Source organism: Sorex araneus, chromosome 11 (genome assembly GCF_027595985.1).
Source record: "Sorex araneus isolate mSorAra2 chromosome 11, mSorAra2.pri, whole genome shotgun sequence".
NCBI lineage: Eukaryota > Metazoa > Chordata > Mammalia > Eulipotyphla > Soricidae > Sorex > Sorex araneus.
Window position 1 is genome coordinate 23,955,755 of NC_073312.1, and position 20,369 is coordinate 23,976,123.

The 20,369-nt window shown below is 48.0% G+C and overlaps 1 protein-coding gene across 5 annotated transcripts in view; it reads left to right on the forward strand.

Moving 5' to 3' along the window:
• Positions 1–20,369, forward strand: part of NT5C2 (5'-nucleotidase, cytosolic II) — a 147,080-nt gene that overhangs the window by 55,901 nt on the left and 70,810 nt on the right. The window contains exon 1 of one of the 5 annotated variants that reach the window (XM_055119547.1): positions 930–1,115. The exons of 1 other annotated variant lie outside the window; for it this stretch is intronic. The gene's annotated coding sequence lies outside the window, so the exon portion shown is untranslated. Of the gene's footprint in view, positions 1–929; positions 1,116–4,072; positions 4,138–5,205; positions 5,450–9,915; positions 9,940–20,369 lie in introns of those variants that run through there. 3 more of the 5 variants (XM_055119546.1, XM_055119548.1, XM_055119549.1) reach the window with 3 other exon arrangements.

Sequence of the window (20,369 nt, forward strand, 5' to 3'; positions counted from 1 at the left end):
ATCTCTCCACCCCGACTTTAGGGTCTTCGTACCTACTGTTCCCTCTATCCAGAATTCTCCACTCCTTCAAATCAGTCCTGTATTTAGAGTTTTCCCTAACGCCTGTTCTGAGACCTATTCTGGTCACCGCTGAAATGTCATTTCTTCATAGAGGTGTTCCTGACCCTGAATAGCCCTTCCTTTCCTTCCTTCAAAGTATCTTCTAATTTACCTGCACAGTACTTACCAATATTGTCATATCACTGTATCACTGTCATCCCGTTATTCATCGATTTGCTCGAGCGGGCACTAGTAATGTCTCCATTGTGAGACTTGTGACTGTTTTTGGCATATCAAATACACCACAGGTAGCTTGCCAGGCTCTGCCATGTGGCAGCTTGTTGGGCTCTTCGAGACGGATGGAGGAATCGAACTTGGGTCGGCCGTGTGCAAGGCAAATGCCCTACCCGCTGTGCTATCGCATGTGAGAGCAATCTGTCTGCGACATCTGTCACCCCATTGATCGCCAGGGTTGATTCGGCTGATCTGGCTGGCTAGGCGGGTGTCCCCTTCCTCCCTCACTGCTCCGTGTGCATCCCTCCCAAAGCTTCGCACTTGGTCAAAGAGGACGGCATTCCCCAAATAGAGATGGACCGGTCTTCGGTTTTCAGTGGAGAGTATGCGAGTAGCTGCACTCCCCTGCTAGAACCTCCAAACAAGCTCTCAACGTTGTCGTAAAATAAATTGTTTGAAAGGTGAGCATTGGGACCACACACCCTGGCTCTGTGCTCAGGGTGATTCCCCACGGTAACGGGGGAAATTGGGCAGTGCTGAGGATGGCACTGGGGTGAGCCCCAAGTCAGACAGCACCTTAACCCCTGTATCATCTCTGGGGTCCATAACTATTGTCTAAAGCCCATGTTTCCAAACAGGTAGAACATACCCGTGGGCTGGAAATCCACACTGCTGCTGGTCCCAGTTAGCACATGGCGGAAGCTCACTGTGGATTTTTGAAGATGAGATTCAGGTGCTCCCGCGTGTTCTGTGGATATCCTGTCTCTGGGGCTGAACTCGGAATGACTGAATGTTTTCTGCTGGTCTTCTACTCATCAGGCCTGCCCTGGGACCCTGTCCTGGTATGTGCTGAGCCTGAACTTTGAGAGGAAGCAGGGGGAGGAAGAGGAGTCCTGGGACGGGTGGATTGGAACCAGAACGAGCACTTCCTAGGAGAAGCATTTTTGGCCCGCGCAAGACTGTTCCCCGGCCCCGGGCCAGGGTGTTGAGCAATGCTTCTATTTCCCTGCGAGCTTCTGCCAAGCAGCAGAAAACTGATGAGTGACCCGAGAGTGGTGCTCACATTCTGCGTGACTCAGAGTTGATGGTATTCTGGGGAAAACAGTGAGGACGCGTGGGCGGGAAGCTTGGTTAAAGGCCACCCAAGGCCACTGTAGAATGGCTTCTCTTGCCAAGCAGTGCCTAGGCAGTTCCGCTAATGTCACTACAGTCCCCAAGCAAGCCACTTACAGCTCTGTTCTGCCTCCTCAGGCTCCCCGGCCCTTGATTAGAAGGTGGTTCAATACATTGGCCTGGCTTGAAAGTCACAAGGCCCAATTTCTTGTCTATTTTTCTTTTTTTGGCTTTAACTATTTTTCATTAAACATTTTGGGGTGTAGGTTTCAAGAGATTTTATCTTTTAAGACATGAAAACTGAAGCTAGGGGGTCACCCCTTGTGGTGCTCAGGGAACCAGATGAGTGCAAAGCATGCACTCAACCTATTAAGCTATTTTTCTGGTGCCCTCTCCCCCCATTTTTCCTTTCCTTTTGCCAATATCTCTGATATAATATATATTATATAAAATATTATAATAAAATAATCTTTTATTTCTGAAAAAGTATCCTTGAGATTATAAAAGTAAACAAGGTAGAAAATCTGAAAATTTTTTTTGCTTTTTGGGTCACACCCGGTGATGCACAGGGGTTACTCCTTGGCTCATGCACTCAGGAATTACTCCTAGGGGTGCTCGGGGGACCATATGGGATGCTGGGAATCAAACCCGAGTTGGCCGTGTGCAAGGCAAATGCCCTACCTGCTGTGCTATCGCTCCAGTCCCCAAAAACCTGAAAATTTGGGACCAGAGTGATAGTGTAGTGGGTAAGCTGTTTGCCTTGCATGCAGCTATCCTGGCTTTGATCCCCAGAATCTGAGCTCAGCTAGGAGTAATTCCTGAGTGCAGAGACAGGAGTAAGTCCTGAGCACTGTCAGGTGAGGCCCAGAAATGAAAATTAAAAAAAAAGAAAATCTGGAAATTTATGAAAATGTATAAGAAACAATTCACATCTTATCACTGAAAGACACTATTAATATGCCCAATTACATCTATCCTTTTGGTCTTTTGAATATTGTTCATACAAAATGCTGAGCACCTATGTTGCATACACACGGCCTGCAACATTACACATTCATGTTACTGATTCAGTGTCATAGTCTTCAAGACACAACTAGGGCCGTTGCCCAAATGCACTTGGTTTAAAGGTGGTGTTAAGGGACTGGAGAGAGTACAGGTGGGGGAGATCGAGTGAGCCTTGCACTCACCCAAGCCAGGTTCAATCCCTGGTATCCCATATGGTCTCCAAGAGTGATCCCTGAGCACTGATCCAGGAGTAAGCCCTGAGCACTGCAGGGTGTGGCAGTCCCCCTCCCCCAAAGTGTTATTAGAATTTTCAGCTATTTATTTTTCACAGATCCTGAATAATCTTGTAGGTGACCCAGGTCTGTCCTCAGTTGACCTGAGTTAAAGCTGGCTCAGAAACACGAGAGGGGGTAGAAGTGTTCCAGCAGAGCACTTACTGAAAGTCTTGGCAGATTCAGTTGACTGGAGGCTCACGGAGTCACGAGCGCGGGTGCCAAGAACTCTATAGCGTGAGTAAGTTCCACAAGGAAGCAGCTTTAGGTCTGCTTCGTTCGGACAGGATCGCACATATTTACTTACTTCGGTCTTGGACAACTACTCTAAAAGAGCCTCTATCAAAATGAGGACAAAGACTCTTGGAGCAAGGGGAAAAGACGAACAATGGAGTGCCTAGGGGACTCTGGTCTTGCTTTTCCGCAGTGCTGACCCTGGAACCCAGAGCCTCAGCAGGAAGGCAAGTGCTCAACAGCACAGCAACTTCCTAGCCAGAGATTCTGATCTTGAGTGGAGACACTTTGGGGGCAGAAGCCTTCAATGAAATATTTGAAAGGTAGAAGGCCCACGAGGTTTATTCTCTGAGACTACAGAACCTGGGCCGTGTGAAAGCAAGTACTTTTTAACAAGTACCAACAAGTACTTTCTAACAGGTCAGCACTGGGAGGAGGAGGAGGCATTCAAGGCTCTGGAAATAGTGTGTCATTGGCGTCTCCTTGCAGACCGTGAGTTGGTGGTGGGTGAGTGGGTTGGTAAAATAACATTTTCTGAATGTTAACCATGGGCCAGGGCAGTGCTGAGGACTCTCTCTGTTATTTCATCCTTGGCTGTGACACTGTTGGGAACTATTGTTCTCTAGTCCCAGTTATAGTAGAGGAAGTGGGTAGAGCCAGGCCAGGTCACTGGGATCCAATCTCGTTCTGGCCAACTCCAAAGTCAGTATTGATAGTTATCTGGGGGATTCAAGGATCTGGATTCGGGGGTGTGGGGAGGGGTCCATCAGAGACGTTCTACTAGAAGATTCTGGGACTGAGAAAAAGGAAGCCACCTCCCCAGCGCAGGGAAAGCCTCAGATACAAGGCCGGGAAGCGCAGAGAGAAAGCGCCGGGCCCTGCAGAGCGGTCGGGGCTGGGGGGCTGTAAAGCTGCTATGCCCAAGGCTGCCTAAGGCTTGGACTGTCAACGTGCCTCTCATCCCACCGCTCGCCTGCAAGTTTCTGTTCCGCGACTTGAAATGCCCAGGTTGCCGCGAGGGACCGAGGCGAAGGTCCGCGGCGCGCCCCGCTGCCGCAGTGGCGCCGGGGAGCGTGGCGGCGGCCCGGGTTCTGCGCGTCGGGCCGGGGCGCGGAATTGCGCGGCGCTCCCTCAGGCCGGGCGCGAGCGGGGGGCGGTGCCGCGGCGGCGGGGGCGGGGAGCGCGCGCGCCGGCGGCTGCGGCAGTTGCGCGCTGGGATCGCGGCGGAGCGGCGGGGCCGGTGAGTGCGGCGGGACCCGCGGGTGGGAGGGGAGGGAGCGGGCGGGCCGGGGCCGGGGCGCGGCGGGGCGGGTGCGTGGCGGGGCGCGCGACCCGGGCCCGTTGCGGGCCCCCCGCCCGTGGCCGACCCTCCCCCGGACCGCTGCGCCCCTGCGGCCCCTTTCTCGGGGCCGGGCGCCCGCCAGGCGCGTCGGGGGTCGGGGGGTCCTCGGCACCCGCGTCTCTGCGCGTCCCCACCCCACCCCCAACAGCCATCGCGGGGGGGGTGGATGGTCCACGCTCGGAGCGGACCCTTGTCCGGCGCCGCGGCGACGCCCCCGGCCCCACGTCACACTCGCGCCATTGTTCCCCGCCGCCGGCGCGCTGGCCCCGGCCTGGCCCCCGGAGAGCGCCCCTGCGCCGTCCCGTGCGCCCCCCGCCCGGCCCGGGCTCTCCTCCCCGGACCCCCGGCTCCCGCCGGGACTTCTTCCTCCCTTCGGGCCGACGCCGGGCCCCGGCGCTTCCGCACCCGGGGGCCCTCCCCAGCCCTGCGCCGTCCCCGCCGACCCCCGAGCAGCAGCCCCGCGGGGCGGGGGCCGGGCGTGGGGGGGGAGGCTCGGGAGGAGCGGGGTAGGGGTCCGGGGTGGGGGCGGCTTTCCAGGCGGGACCGCGCGCGCGGGCTAACGTGGTCAGGGCCCACAGGTCAGCCCCCGGACCCGGCCTGCTTCCTGGACGGTCCGCGCCCGCCCCGGGAAACACGCCCCCTCCCCGGTGGTCCCGCAGGCTAGTGCCAGTCTTTCCCCCACGCCCCGGGAGCCGTGGGTGAGCTGCAGCCCAGAGATCTGTGCTCTTGGCTGCACGCGCCCAGTTATTATTATTATTATTATTATTATTATTATTATTATTATTATTGTCATCATTATTATTATTGTCGTATTTTGGGGTGGGGTATTTGACTCCGCTAGGCTTCCGCTTTTCAGAGTAGTGGCTAACTCCTGCCCACCCGACCGGTTTCCCCGGGCACCGTCGCCAGGTGTTTGGGGGTTGCGGAGCTCCAGACTCTGCGGCGGGGAGCAGCGTGCGCGCGTGCGCGGGCGTGCGGCTGCGGGGCTGGGTGCGGACCCGGGCTTGCTGCTGGAAGTGCCCCGTCCACCACCCTGCCTGGGTTTTGCCTCCTCAAGGCAGCGCGACGACGGGGACTTGGAATGCGCTTGGGGGGCTGGTTGAAACCGTGCCAGTGACTTCCCGCGTCAGGGAAGTCGTTTAAATGTTTACCGGGACACCTTGCACGACCGTTAGACCATCCAGATGAAGACATGCTCGGGCCTGGAGAGGTGAACTTGAAGACAGTCACATCTAGTGACTAAAACCCCAATCGCATATACTGTAAAAGAGAAGCCCGGATGAGATTTTCTTTTTCTTTTTCCATTCAGGTCTAAGATTTCGTTCTGTCCCAGAAAGTTGACAGCTGATATGGTTCTAAAAGTTTATAATTGCAGAAAGAGGGGGGTGGGGAGGTAATGAGGGAAGGGGGGGAAGGGAGGGAGGGAGGGAGAGAGAGAGAGAGAGAGAGAGAGAGAGAGAGAGAGAGAGAGAGAGAGGAGAGAGAGAGAGAGACTACAGTGGGCTGTGAAGGATTTGTTTTTAGGCTATTTCTGCTGTTTTTATGAGAATGAAAGGAGAACTCAAAATGCCTTTTTTGTTGCTCTATTCTTAGCAAAAAAGTGCAACACACTAGTTGCATAGAATAGAACAGGCACACCCCACTGTTATCATACTTAGGACTGTGCTCTTTTCCAGCTCTTATCTAAACCAGTTTTTATGGAGCTGTAATTGCTGTGCAAACATTGTTTTGAGTTTTGCATATTTACCTATATGTATGGAATGCCTGAATGTCCTGAGAACTCAGCTGTTGGACATTTGTAGAGGCCGTCATATGTACTTATACACAGCGCTCAACAGTACCTTGAACTTATTCTCAGTTAAGTTTTTGTTGAATTAGTGTCATATTTTAGCAGTTTAAACAGTATGTTGTGAAGGCAAAAATATTACATTTCCCAGGTAAATTCTGTATGAGCTGGAGATAGCGTTACAAAGGATACTTAAGGGCTGGCCTGTGTTCTGGAATCTGGGGTTCAGACCTGACTAAATACCCAGGAAACCTTGGAGAACTTAACTTTAGAGGGCCTTGTTTTGCTTATTTTATTATGAAAAAGGAAAAAAAGTACAACAAATTTTACAGGTTGGGATTGAATGAGATCATTTTGTTGAAGTACTATTGGTATCTGTTAAATTTTCTACCAATGTTATTTTTTAGGTTTGTAGTGAAGAGATTATTACAGGTTGGTTGGGGTCAAGGAAAACAGAATAGGGGGACGATGCAGAAGTGGACACATTGAGGGTTTAGTGATTAGATTGCTTTCATTAAAACAAAGGACTTGGTAGAGCAATAGTAAAAGGTAAAACTGAAGAGAAGATTCTAGTGAACTGCATGAATTTCTTACAGATAGAGCATAAAGAAGCTCATCCTTTTTAATGAGGAATGGTGTTTTGTTTTTCAGATTCAAACTTTAAGAAAGTTATTTGCTTCGGGCCAGAGTGATAGTACAGTGGGTAAGGCATTTGACTTGCAGAGATATAGGATGGTGGGTAAGGCATTTGCCTTGCAGAGATATAGGATGGTGGGTAAGGCATTTGCCTTGCACGTGGCTGACGGCTGACCAGGGTTTATCCCTGCCAACCCCATATGGTCCCCTGAGTGCCGAGCCAGGAGTAACCCCTGAGCACCTCCGGGTATGGCTTACAAACAAAAAATTATTTGCTTCTAGGATATTGGTAGCAAATTGCTATGGAGTGCTAATGCTTTTATCATTGGGTACTGGTAAGCTTTTCATTTGCTTGCTTTTTCTCCACATCTGTGGTACTTGGGGAACTATGCACCAAAACTTAGTCTCTGCTCCCAGCCTTTTGAGATCTCTTCCCAACCCCACACAGTCTTGGGACATTTTAACGGGTTGAAGTTTGGTTGAATCTTGTGATTTGGTTAGAAGATTTGCAGTGGCTGTTTTCTCTCTTCTGATGGAAAATGACTTTGGCAGCAAACCAATAATAGCAAAATTCCAGCAGAGCAATAAAACTGCCCCCTTTAAAGCAGAATACTGAATTAGAAGGATTAAATGAACTTGGAGGGGCTGGAGCGATAGCACAGCAGGTAGAGCATTTGCCTTGCATGTGGCCAACCCGGGTTCGATTCCCAGCATCCCATATGGTCCCCCGAGCACCACCAGGTAATTCCTGAGTGCCTGAGCCAGGAGTAACCCCTGTGTATTGCCGCATGTGACCAAAAAAAAGAAAAAAAAAACTTGGAGAGTGGAGTGTCATAGCTTTGATGATCTCACTTTGGGCAAGCATTATCAAGAATGTGAACATGTGTGAGCGTGTGTGTGTACTTTGCGCATGTGCTTGTGAACATGTTCATGTATTCATGTGCTTTGGGCCACACACCTAGTGATTCTCTGGGCTATTTGGAGATGGCTCCCCGCGGTTCTATGGGTGCCATCATGTGGGGCAGATAAACTCTGGGCTCCCACATGCAAAGCATGAACTCCAGCCCTTTGAATTATCTCCCTGACCCAGAGTGAACTGACAAAAGTCCACTGTGTTGGAACTGCTGGGTGAAAAAGACAGAAATCTGTTTGAAGTTTAACTGCTTAAACATTTTATGTTTACATGTTTGTCAATAATTCAGTAACTTTGTTGTATATTAATACTGGGTTTTTATTTCAGATGCACAGGATTGTTTTTTGGGGGGATGTGCTGGGGATTGGAACCAGAGCTTTACACATACATGTAAATTCATTTCTCCACAAATAGCTACACTCCCCAAACCTTGGAAATACATGGCTTTAAAAGCTCTTTGGTTCATTGTAATCGGGTTTCATTAATGGCTTAAATTTATCTTCAGGTCTGGCGCAATAATACAGTGGGTAGGGTGTTTGTCTTGCACGCAGCTGCTCTGGGTTTGATCCCTGGCATCCTACAGTGTCCCCTGAGCACTGTCAGAAGTGATCCCTAAGCATGACTGGGTGTGGCTCAAAAAAATAAAGTGAAATATTTCAAACATACATCAAATGTAATTACCTTTCAGTTGGAGAGCATTATATTTACTGTTTCCCCACTCATTTTCTAATTGTGTCTTCTCTTTTTAATGTGTGCATTTTTGGTTTTGGGGTCACACCCAGCAGTGCTTAGAAGTTACATGTAGCACAGTGATTGGGTGGTGCTGGGAGTTGAACCCAGGGTTCCAGCATGCCAGCTCCCCAGCACTCATATATATATATATATTCATATATATATATGTATATATATATCTCATATATCACTGTCATCCTGTTGTTCGTCGATTTACTCGAGTGGGCACCAGTAATGTCTTATTACATTCAGTGTATTACACTCTATTACACTCAGGGCCCCTCTTATTTTAATTTACTTCTTTTGGGAGGGGGGCACACCTGGTGATGCTCACAGGTTGATCCTGGCTCTGCACTCAGGAATTACCCCTGGTGGTGCTCAGGGGACCATAATGGGATGCTGGGGATTGAACTAGGGTCTGCCGTATGCAAGGCAAACGCCCTGCTTGTTGAACTATTGTTTCAGCCCCTATTTTAATATTTTAAATCATACAGAAAAGTATGAGAATAGCTCAGTGACAATATTATTTGGACTTACTAATTAACATTTGGCCTCAAATGTTAATATGTATCATATATGTATAGGGTTGAGTTTCCCTCCCAGCCCTGATCAGAGCCCTGGCACTTGAAGAACCCAGCCACAGCCATACTCAAGGCCATTTCCACACGTTTGGACAAGCCTCATGCATGAAAGAACTGGCAGAGGAACCCAGGTGTGCAGGACCCAGGGCTGAGATCTCCAAGGCTGCTCGGATCTGGACTGGGCCTCTTCTGCCCAGATCCCCTATTTTCCAGTAGCTTGGCAGTCATACCCAGAAACTGCCTCCGGTGCCGAGTAATCACACTAAAGGCCAACATCCAGAGACTGTAAAACCAAGCTCCTGGAAGCTCGATGTGGCCGCACGACATCTGATAGCCTAGTTCTCCTGCTTGGAGAACCTGGCAAGCTACCGAGAGTTTCCTGCAAGAGTTTCCTGCCCACATGGGAGAGCTTGGCAAGCTCTCCGGGGTGTATTCATATGCCAAATACAGTAAAAATGATGGGTCTCATTCCCCTGACCCTAAAGAGCCTCTAATGCGGCACAGTTGGGAAGGATGAGTAAGGAGAGACTGCTAAAATCTCAGGGCTGGGATGAATGGAGACGTTACTGGGCCCACTCGAGCAAATCGTTAATCAACAGGATGACAGTATATACATACCTCTCGGAGAACCCAGAAAGCTACCAAGAGTATCCCTGCATAGGCAGAGCCTGGCAAGCTACTTGTGGCGTATTTGGTATGCCAGAAACAGTAATGATAGATCTCGTTCCCCTGACCCTGGAAGAGCCTCCAATCGTTGGGAAAGATGAGTAAGGAGAGGTTGCTAAAATCTCAGGACTGAGAGGAATAGAGACGTTACTGGTGCCCGCTCGAGTAAATCGACGAACAATGGGATGACAGTGATACAGTGATATGTGTGTGTGTGTATTTTTTGGGGGCCCACATTTGGTGGTGCTTAGGGTTTATTTTTGACTCTGTGTTAAGGGATTACTCCTGATGGTGCTCAGAGGACCATATGGAATGCTGGATATCCAACCAAGGTTGGCCAGGAGCTAGGCAAGTGCCTCCCTGCTGTACCATCTTTCTGGCCCCAGGTATGTTAATGGGTCTATATATACCACATTAAACTCACCACTGAAAATTCAATCTATACTGTAAGACTTAAACATTTAAACATTAGCGGGTAGGGCGTTTGCCTTGCACGCGGCCGACCCGGGTTCAAATCCCAGCATCCCATATGGTCCCCTGAGCGTGGCCAGGGGTAATTCCTGAGTGCAGAGCCAGGAGTAACCCTTGTGCATCGCCAGGTGTGACCCAAAAAGAAAAAAAAAACATTTAAACATTTGCTTTTCTCTGATCATAGTGAGATTGAACTTAATTTACATCCATTCAATGGTTTCATCATTACAAAGAAACCATTCATTGTAAGGTTTTTCTTTTTTGGCTTTGGGCCACATCCAGCAGTGCTTGGGACTTGATCCTGCTTCTGTGTGGGGGTCACTCCTGGGGGTGCTTAGGGGACCTTGTGCTAGTCGACACATGCAAGGGTACAAAGCAGGCACCTCGCCTGGGTGCTCTCACTCCACTCTGGCCCCAGAATTTCTTTTTTTTTCTATAAGTTGCAATTTATATTCTATATCCTTATTCTGTTGGCTTCTTTGCTTTTTAGTCATTAGGTTTTAGTTCTCTGTATACTTAATACTAAATCTTTCTTAGCTATAATATGCAAAAGTACTATTCTCAGAATACCTTTTCAAAACCTCAGGTTTTATTTTAGGGTTTTTGTTTTTGTGTGTGTGTAAAAGTTTACATTTATTTTTACAATTTTCTTTTTGTATTTGGCCACATCTGGTAGTGCTTGAGAGTGATTCCTGTCTTGGTTCTTGGGAATCAGCGTCTGCTGGGTTCAGATCTGGTCTTCTCACCTATAAAGCTTGCCTTCCATCCCTGTGGGTCATCTTCCCCAGCTATTTTCACTATTAAAGCAATTTTTTTTATTCAGGGTATCAAGTTCAGAGTGTCATATACTCATTCCTACGAAGCATGCTCTCCACTGCTAAGCTCTGTCTCTGACCCAGAGATTTCACATTTGGGGGGGTCGGGGGGATCGGGCCATACCTAGAAGTTCTCAAGGGCACTTCCTACCCTGTGCTTAAGGAGTGACCCCTGCCAGTGCTTGGGGTTCCGGGGTTGGAGCCAGGGTCAGCTGCATGGCAAGGTAAGCGCCTTCCTTAGCTCCTGTGCTAGCTCCTTGGCTGGTTTTACATTTTTATTCCAAACTAGTTATATCCAGCTGTGCTCAGATCTTACTGCTGTTCTATGCTCAGGGATCACTCCTGGCAGGACTGGGGGATCATATGTGGTGACAGGGCTTGAACCCAGATGACCACAAGCCAGGCAAGCGCCTTACCCCTCAGCATACTATGGCCCTGGGTCCCTCTTATTTTAATTTCTGTCTTTTGGGAGGGGGACATACCTGGTGATGCTCACAGGTTGCTCCTGGCTCTGCACTCAAGAATTACCCCTGGTGGTGCTCAGGGGACCATAATGGGATGCTGGGGATCGAACTAGGGTCTGCCGTATGCAAGGCAAACGCCCTGCCTGTTGAACTATTGTTTCAGCCCCTATTTTAATATTTTAAATCATACAGAAAAGTATGAGAATAGCTCAGTGACAATATTACTTGGATTTGCTAATTAACATTTGGCCTCAAATATTAATATTAATATTACCTTATCCTGTATGCTTTTAGTTTCTTGGGTTTGGGGGGGCCTACTCTTGGCCCTGTGCTTGGGGGCCACTCTTGGAAGTGTCGGGGGATGGAACTGCGCCTGCTGCTTGCCAAGCACGCGCTCCTGTTGAGCTCCCACCAGCTCTCCTATGTACATTTTCTCCTCAACCATGTAATAGGAAGTTGCAGACACCTCTGACATTTCTTACTTGAGCAGAGCTACTTGGATATCCAAAGAAGATGCTCTTCAAAGCTACAGTACAGTTATTATATTGAGAATGGATGAAATATCTACTATTTGGGGCATTTAAGATTTTTCTCTATTACCCCAGTAATGGCCTTTATTTGTCCATTTATTTTTTGGGCGCCTTGGATTAAACCAAAGCCTCATGCATGCAGGGTACCCACACTACACTGAACTACATCTCTGGCCAATAATGACTTTAAAAAACAACAACAAAAAGTTTTGGGACTTCCCAAATCTTAGCAAGCCTTGAGGTCACCCCTGCAGCTCTCTGCCAGCCAGACTGGTGAGTCATTGACGGGCCCAGGGTGCAATGCTGCTGGACATGGTACTTGTGGCAAACAGGCCACCCTGGTTTTGTGGGGGCATCCGGGGCTCTAGCTGGTGGTGCTTGGGCCCTTCAGGGCTGCTCCTGGAGATGCTTGGGGGACCACGAGGTGCTGAGAATTGAGCCCATGTCTTGCAGGCGTGAACCCTAACTTCAACCCTAGTTCCTGGCCCCCCAATAATGAGCTTTAGAGCTGTTTCCCCTGCCCATCCTTGGTTCAGGTTTGACTCAGAGGTGATAAATTTCACTTAGTTGTCATGTTCTTTGAATTAGGGATCTCTTCTGGCAGTGCTCAGGGGACCATATGGGGTACCAGGGATTGATCCCAGATCAACCGTATGCAAGGCAAGTGCCATATCTGCTATCCCGTTGTTTCCCCCACCTCCCCCTTCTAATTCACAGGTGTGCAACAGGACCTACAATCGAAGGGAGGACAAAATGTCAATACATGAGTACAACATGAGTAACTATTTTCTTACATGTGCCCTCAAACCTTTTCTGGTTTTTGGGCTATTGCCATCATGATTGGGGGCTGCTCCTTTCTCAGTGCTCAACGGCTGCTCCCAGAATTGAATGTGTTTGTGTGTGTGTGTGTGTGTAATATGTGGGGTTAGGGATCAAACCCAGAATTCCTACATGTAAAGCATGTGCTTGAGCCCTTTACGCCTTCTCCTTGGCACTTTGTTCCTTTTGATTTCATCAGTAGCTATTTTATTGATGAATGTCTGGTATTACTCAACCCAGGGATTCTCATATTCCAGAAAAAGAAAAATCCCAACAAACCACAAAGAAGCAACCTGAATATACTGATAGAGAATTTATGTAGTCTAGTATGGCAGAAGTAATGGAATTGTAGATTTTTGTGTTTTTTTGAAATGGATATATTAGGTATGTTTATTTTAGTTACATCTTCCCTAGATATTGGAGTTTGTTGCTTGAAGAAGAGAAATTGTCAGCGCAATAAGTAAGAGAACTCATTTTTCATTTGACAAAATATTTTCTCAACTTTATTATTTTTCCATGAGAACAAGGAACTTTTTGTTCTAAGGCCTGATGTTGAAATCTTAGGAAAATATTAACTGAAGAATCTACGTTTTTCTGAACCAAGCATAAGATTTCACATAGGTTTATTTAGAGCAGTATTTCTCAGCTGGGGGTATATGTCCCCTTCTCCCTGTACCCCCAGGATAGTCCATGGGGGAGGAAGGGAGCCACAGGTGAAAATCCTGTAAATGGACTATAGGAAGGAAACAAGGTCGCAAGAGGGACATGGTCAGGAAATGGTTGAGAAACAGATTTAGAACGTTAAGAAGAACTTGTGTAATTTTCTTGCATTTTTTGGCCTTTCTTAGAAGTTGTTTTTTTTTTTTTAAAGGCAAAGAGCTCCAGTGTAGGGGCTTGGGCATTCATTTATTTCTGTATTTTAGGAGCAGGAGATAAGCACATGTGACCCTGATGGGGCGTGCGTTTTAGAGAGGGACTGACTGCTGTGAAGGTTGTCTGGAAGGGCTCCTGTGGGAGAGAAGCAAGAGGAGAGGACAAGAAGTGATGAGTGTCATCATTCGTGGGAATTTGTTAGTGGCCTGCATCCCTGGTGGAAACTGTCAGCAGAGAGATATAATGAAACCTGGGGCAGATGGGAGCTCTCAATGAAAATAATGAAATGAGGACCCAGAGAGATAGTACAGTGGATAGGGTGTTTGCCGTGCACGCAGCCAACCCAGGTTCGATCCCCGGCATCCCATTTGGTCCCCTGAGCAATGCCAGGAGTAATTCCTGAGTGCTGTGGCCCCCAGACAAACAAACAAACAATGAAAAATAAACACTTGATCATGAGCTACTTAAAAAGTAATGAATTTTTTTTCGGGCCACATTTGTCTATGGTTTTGCATTCAGGAATTAATCCTGGCAGTACTCAGTGGACCAGTTGGAGTGCAGGAATTGAGTCTGGGTAGCTGCATGCAAGGCAAGTGCCCTTCCTGCTGTACTAGCTCTCAGGTCCCAAGTAATAAAACATTTAACTTTTTATTTTTGCTTTTTGGGTCATACCTGGTGATGCACAGGGGTCACTCCTGGCTCTGCACTCAGGAATTACTCCTGGCGGTGCTCAGGGGACCATATGGGATGCTGGGAATCGAAATTGAGTTGGCCTCGTGCAAGGCAAATGCCCTACCCACTGTGCTATTACTCCAGCCCCCAACATTTAACAGTTTTAAATTAGAATTTTTTATCTGGTGTTTGGGCCTCCCATGCTCAGGGTGGTACTCCTGGCTCTGCACTCAGGAATTACACCTGGCAATATCTGGCAGACCATATGGGATGCCTGGGATTGAATCCAGGTTGGCTGCATGCAAGGCAAACGCCCTCCCCACTGTTCTATCACTCCAGCCCCCACATTTAACAATTAAATAATTTAAACACAAGATTATTTTGTTTGCTGGTGATTGAACACAGGGACTCATACTTGTGAACTATGCACTTACCCCTGAGCACGGTCCTTTGGCCATACGCACAACATTTTTTAAAGTTTTTTTGGGGGGGGCAAATTGCATTTCTTCATTAAAAACAAAGCAGTTTTTTGGCCACTCTTGTCACTGCTTAGGGGTCACTACTGGCTCTGTGGTCAGGGGTCACTCCTGATGATGCCGGGGAGTAGAAGTGGGTCCAAACGAGGCGTGGCCTTTTGAAATACAAGTACCTTAGTCCTTGTGTACTCTGGCCATAAAATATTTTAGATGTTTATTTCCTTGTATGTATATTTTAATTAGAAGAATGACAAAAATACTTTCAGAACTATGTTGTAAAGTGTTCTTTGACTTCTAAGTGACATTAAGTTATATGTGTTTAAGCAGTATTGTTAGAAGAAGTTAATCCAGATTTGGACCTGATTTCTGTTGTTTCAGGGGAGTTTATTTGCAGGTGAGCTGGTTTGTGGATCATGTTACAGAGGGAACCCTTGAGAGCAGCTTGAAGACCAAACTAACTGTACTCTTTTTTTCTTTGGCATCCCCCCCCATCCCGCCCCCTCATGCCCCGGGACCGAGCATCCCTGCAGGCCCTTGGCCAGCCTTGCAGGCGGCTCAGTGTGGAGGTCTAAGGGTATGTTGTTGCCAGGACCCTGACCAGGGCCCACCAGGTCCACGGTTGGGAATGCTCAGGGGACCTCCAGGACCATCCTGGTGTTTCTCAGGGGGCCAGGAAGTGCCGGGGGCGGGCCACATGCTGGGTACTCCCAGTTCCACCACTTCATTTTCTTGGTTTTTCTTGTCACCTGTCAAAGATCAGGACTGTCAAGGGCTATGTGTAAAACGTGCCTACTAACTGGGCTTATAGGTAGACTGTACAGCTTTAACTTTTTCTGTAGTTAAATGTTTAATGTGTGTAATGTGCTGTTAAAATTATATGTATGAAGACTAAATTTTGGGTCGATGAGAAGTTAAAGCCATTCAAAATTACCCTTTTCACAGGCCTCAACGATAGTGGATAGGGCATTTGCCTTGCGCATGGCTGACTCGGTTCAATCCCCAGCACCTCGTATGGGTCCCCTGAGCCGTCGGGAGTGATCCCAGAGTGCAGAACCAGGGGTAGTCCCTGAGCACTGCTGGATGTAGCACAAAAACAAAACAAAACAAAAAACAACAAAAATACCCTTTCAGGGGCCACAGAGATACACGGGGCATGTGCCCAACCCTTGTTAGTGCCACCTGCTTGCTGTAATGTGTTTGGTCCTGGTTCTGTGTCCAGCACCACACCCCCCAGCTTTGTGGGGTGTGACCCAAAATAGCCCGAAAACTTCACAAAATTTCCTTTCCTTTTAAGTTTTACAACAGTCTTCAATATTCTTGTAGCGAGTATAATTGAAGCTGCTATTTTCTAATTTCCTTTTGGCCACGCCAGGCTGTGCTCAGGGCTTACTCCTGGTGGGACTCAGGTTCCCATTAGACGCCAGGGGAAGAACCCAGGTCAATGGAGGCCTTACCTGCTCTGCTGTTTTATATTGTCAGCACATACAAATTCCAGTGACGGTTGTTAAAGCACTGAATATTCTTGCTCTTACTGTTGAGTTTTTTCGTCTCCACTCAACTCAACCACTATGGGATGCATAAGAAGTGAGAAATGGATTGGTGGGCTGTGGCGAAGGCAGGCTGGGCGCAGCGTTCCGAGGACTGGGCGCAGCCTCCCTAGGCTCTTCCAGGATGACGGGCGAAGAATGGGCAAGGGGCGGACTCCCCAGCGTCGTCCGATCTCTCCCTTTAGGGCGCTCGTTGTTATGTCGTAGTCTCAGTCATCAGAGTTCCGTCATCCTCGTCTCACGGATCTCACAGTCTCCAAAGTCTCCGACACCATCTGACTTCCCCCCAGCCCCTTACAGCGTAGTTTGTATAGCAATCACGGAGGGTGGGGATACAAAGGTGGGGTTGAACATTAACAAATCAACAACGAGAGGTAAGGCCACTCCTCCAGGAGATTACTCAAGGGCAAAATCTCATCTAAGGAGATTACTCCAGATTACTAGGAGATCCGCTCAAGCACAAGGGTGGGATTCCATTCAGAGTGTGTTGCTTCTTTCCTCAGCAAGTAATTCAATTAAATAGTCGAGTAATCCAATTAAATAATCCTAGTAAATTTGCTTCTAATAATATTTCTAGCAATGTCATTTTATATGAGCACAGTAAGAGATATTCAAGTTTAAAGTTTGATTCTTCCTGAGGACATCTCACTATATATTCCAGACCACAGTCCTCAGGCCAGGTTAGTCTTCTAACCCCAGTAGGATCTTTGTTCAGTTACTTCTTTGGGGTCATGAGAATTTGTCTATGACCATGCTCTTAATTTATAGATATGTATTATGGCACTTGGCCTGGCCCGTTTCACTACCAGCGTAGCTCACGACTTGCCCTGGGTCCATCAGTTCCTCGTCGAGATCCTGCTCTTGGAGTGCTAGGAGCTAAGGGCAACTAAGGCTTAAGTCAAGGAAATACTGATGCCCAGGAGTACATAGTATTTTGGAGTCAACTCCCATGTTACATAGCGTAGCATCAACTGTCTTCCTGTGTCTATACAAAAAGGACATTGCTAAATAAACCATACAAATGACAAAGGAAAAAAAAAAGCAATTTAGGACTATTAGTTGTGTCTCAGTTGCTCAATTGTAAGAGTGGCTCAATAGACCTTAAGCTCCCTGTGGGAGCAGCAAAGTGTTATCCAACACTCTTACTATTATCTGTTATGTGGATGAGAATATATTGATTATGTATGCTAATAATACCTTATTATTGATATTAATACACTTCATTAAAAATGGGTATTTGGTTCAGATTGCCATGTCTTAAGCAATTTGCCTACTAGACTTATTTGCCTACTAGACACAACTTACATGTTGTGTTTATGTGTTACTCATTTCTTTCCAAGTGGTTTAAGTGACATGACCTGAAAGATTTAGAATGAGTTTACTAAAACTAAACTTAACAAGGGGGAAAAAAAACCCAACTACACTGAAAGCCCCTGCCTTTGCTGGCAGGCTGACCCTAGGTTTCACTTGCCCTCCTCCTGCGTTCAGAGGCTGGGAGCTGCTGTCGCCTGACTGCCCCCAACTTTCCTTTCTTTAGGGGAAAGTGATGATGTTTTCATTTAAAACTCCACAGTGCTGTAAATGAAAGTTCCTTTAGTCACTGCTCTCTTTGTGAGAGTGTCAAGTATTTTGTAGACTGGAGATTTTATATTTTAAATTCAAAAATTATTACTATTATCATCATAAGTTTTTGTTATTTTAGGTCACGCCCAGTAGTGCTAGGGCTTACTCTTGGCTCTGCGCTCAGGGATCACTCCTGGCAGGCTTGGAGGGGACCACATGGGGTGCTGGGATGGAACCTGGGTCAGGCAAGTGCACGTCAAGCACATTACCCCGCTGTACTGTTGCTCCAGCCCCAAGTTCAGTAAGTTTTGACATGTATGACCATATGTTGCTTATGGCCCCTGAAGCAACCATCACAATCAAGATAAGCTGTCGCCACCAGAAGTTTACTAGGGCCTCTTCCTTCATCACATGGGGCAGCCACTGATCTGCTCACTGTAGATTAGTTGTTATTTCCTAGAATTTACATAAATAAAACCACGTGGTAGGTACTCATTTTTTTTTTTTTTTGTCATCCTGCAACCCCCCAGCATAATTTTGAGATTTAGTGACTGGAGCGATAGCACAGCAGGTAGGGCGTTTGCCTTGCATGCGGCTGACCCAGGTTCGATTCCTCTGTCCCTCTTGGAGAGCCCGGCAAGCTGCCGAGAGTATCAAGCCCGCGCAGCAGAGCCTGGCAAGCTCCCCGTGGCATATTCGATATGTCAAAAACAGTAACAACAAGTCTCACAATGAAGACATTACTGGTGCCCGCTCAAGCAAATCCGTGAACAACGGGGCGACAGTACAGTGCAGTGTATAGTAATACTTGTTTCTTTTTATGACATAGTATTTCTGTTTTTGTTTTTTTTGGCAGGGGTGGGGTGCGGGGTGCCACACCTGGTGGTGCTCAGTGCTTCCTCCTGGCTCTGCAGTCAGGGATCGCTCACGGGCACTGAGCCAGTGTCAGCTGCATGCAATCTATATACCCGGACCACATACAGGAATCTGATTTTTGTTTCTTTGAGAGGGTAGAGGGTCCTCCTAAGTTCACGACAGACACATGCTGTCACTCACCCACCAGGCCAAATGCTTCAGTGCTGGGCCCCCCCCAAACACTGCACTTCTGTGGCCCATGGTGCTGGGGACCATGAGGGCTAGATGCAGTGGTGCAGGGAAAGGCCGACAGTGCTGGGGATTGAACTTGGGTCCTCACTCATTGCCTCACTCCTGACCTATCTCAGTGTATTACATATTAAAAGAGTCAGTCACCAAGATATGACAATACTAAATGCATATGCACCCAGCAGAGCCCCAGAAGCAAACTGACCCTAGATGAGGAGCAGTGGGGGGCAAGGGGCCCACCTGGCTGTGCTCAGGAATCTCTCCTGGCAGTGCTCTGGGAACCTTGTGTGGTGTGTGCTGGATCAGGGGGTCAGCTGCATGCAGCCAGGTATCTTAATCCTTGTGCTCGCTCTCCAGCCAGCATCAACAACATAGAAGGGAGCAGTCCTTCTGCAGTAATACCTGAGGTCTTCCACGTGTGTCTCTTCCAGTAAGGAAAAGAATAAGACTTAGCCCTCGCAGTACCTGATAGCTCAAAGTTAAGTGAACTAGGGGCTGGAGCGGTAGCACAGCAGGTAGGGCCTTTGCATCCCAGCATCTTTTAGGGTCCCCTGAGCACCGCCGGGAGCGATTCCTGAGTGCAGAGCCAGGAGTAACCCCCGAGCATCACCGGGTGTGACCCCAAAAAAAAAAAAAAGTTAACCGAACTATCTAAATCAGCTCACTGTTTTGCTGACCCAGTGAATACAAACAAGCAGAAACTCACTTGGCCCGCCTTGTTCCAGCATGCCTTTTACCTTCAAAATACCTTGTCAGAAGAATCTGATCTGTTATCTTACATTTTAGGAGGTAATGCACAGAAAATATATACTGTTGCTCATGAGAGCTGTTTTTTACTGTCTCCTTTTTTTCCTGAAAGTTCCTGGTTTTTGTTTTCATTTTTGTCTTTTGGAGGGGAGGTTGTTTTTTATGTTGTTTGGTTCAGGGCCACACCCAGCAGTGCTCAGGGTTTACTCCTGGCTCGACACTCGGGGATCCCTTCTGGCAGGACTTGTGAGACTGTATGTGGTGCCAAGGATAGAACCCAGGTTGGCAGTGTGCCAGGCAAGAACCTTAACCCCTGTTCTATCTCTCCAGCGCATCACCTCCTCCTTTTTAAGAAACAAAATGAAAATTTCAAGCCACTTCTACCTGCATAAACTATTCCTTAAAGGGTCAAGGTGGGAGCTCTGAGCATTGTTCCTACCTCTGCTGTGCTCCAGACTACAGTATAAAAAGCCTTTTTATTTCCTACAAAAGCCAGTGTGACCATGTGACTTTCGGATGCAGAGGGCAGTGAATCCCCACTGAGCTTCAAGAATACCTGATACTGGGGGCTGGAGAGAGAGAGTACAGCAGGCAGGGCGCTTGCCTTGCATGCGGCTGGCCCCTGGCTCCATCCCCAGCATCCCCTATGGTCCTCCCAGGCCCACCAGGAGTGATGCCTGAGCTCAGAACCAGGAGTGATGCCTGAGCACTGCTGGATGTGGAACTACCAAGACT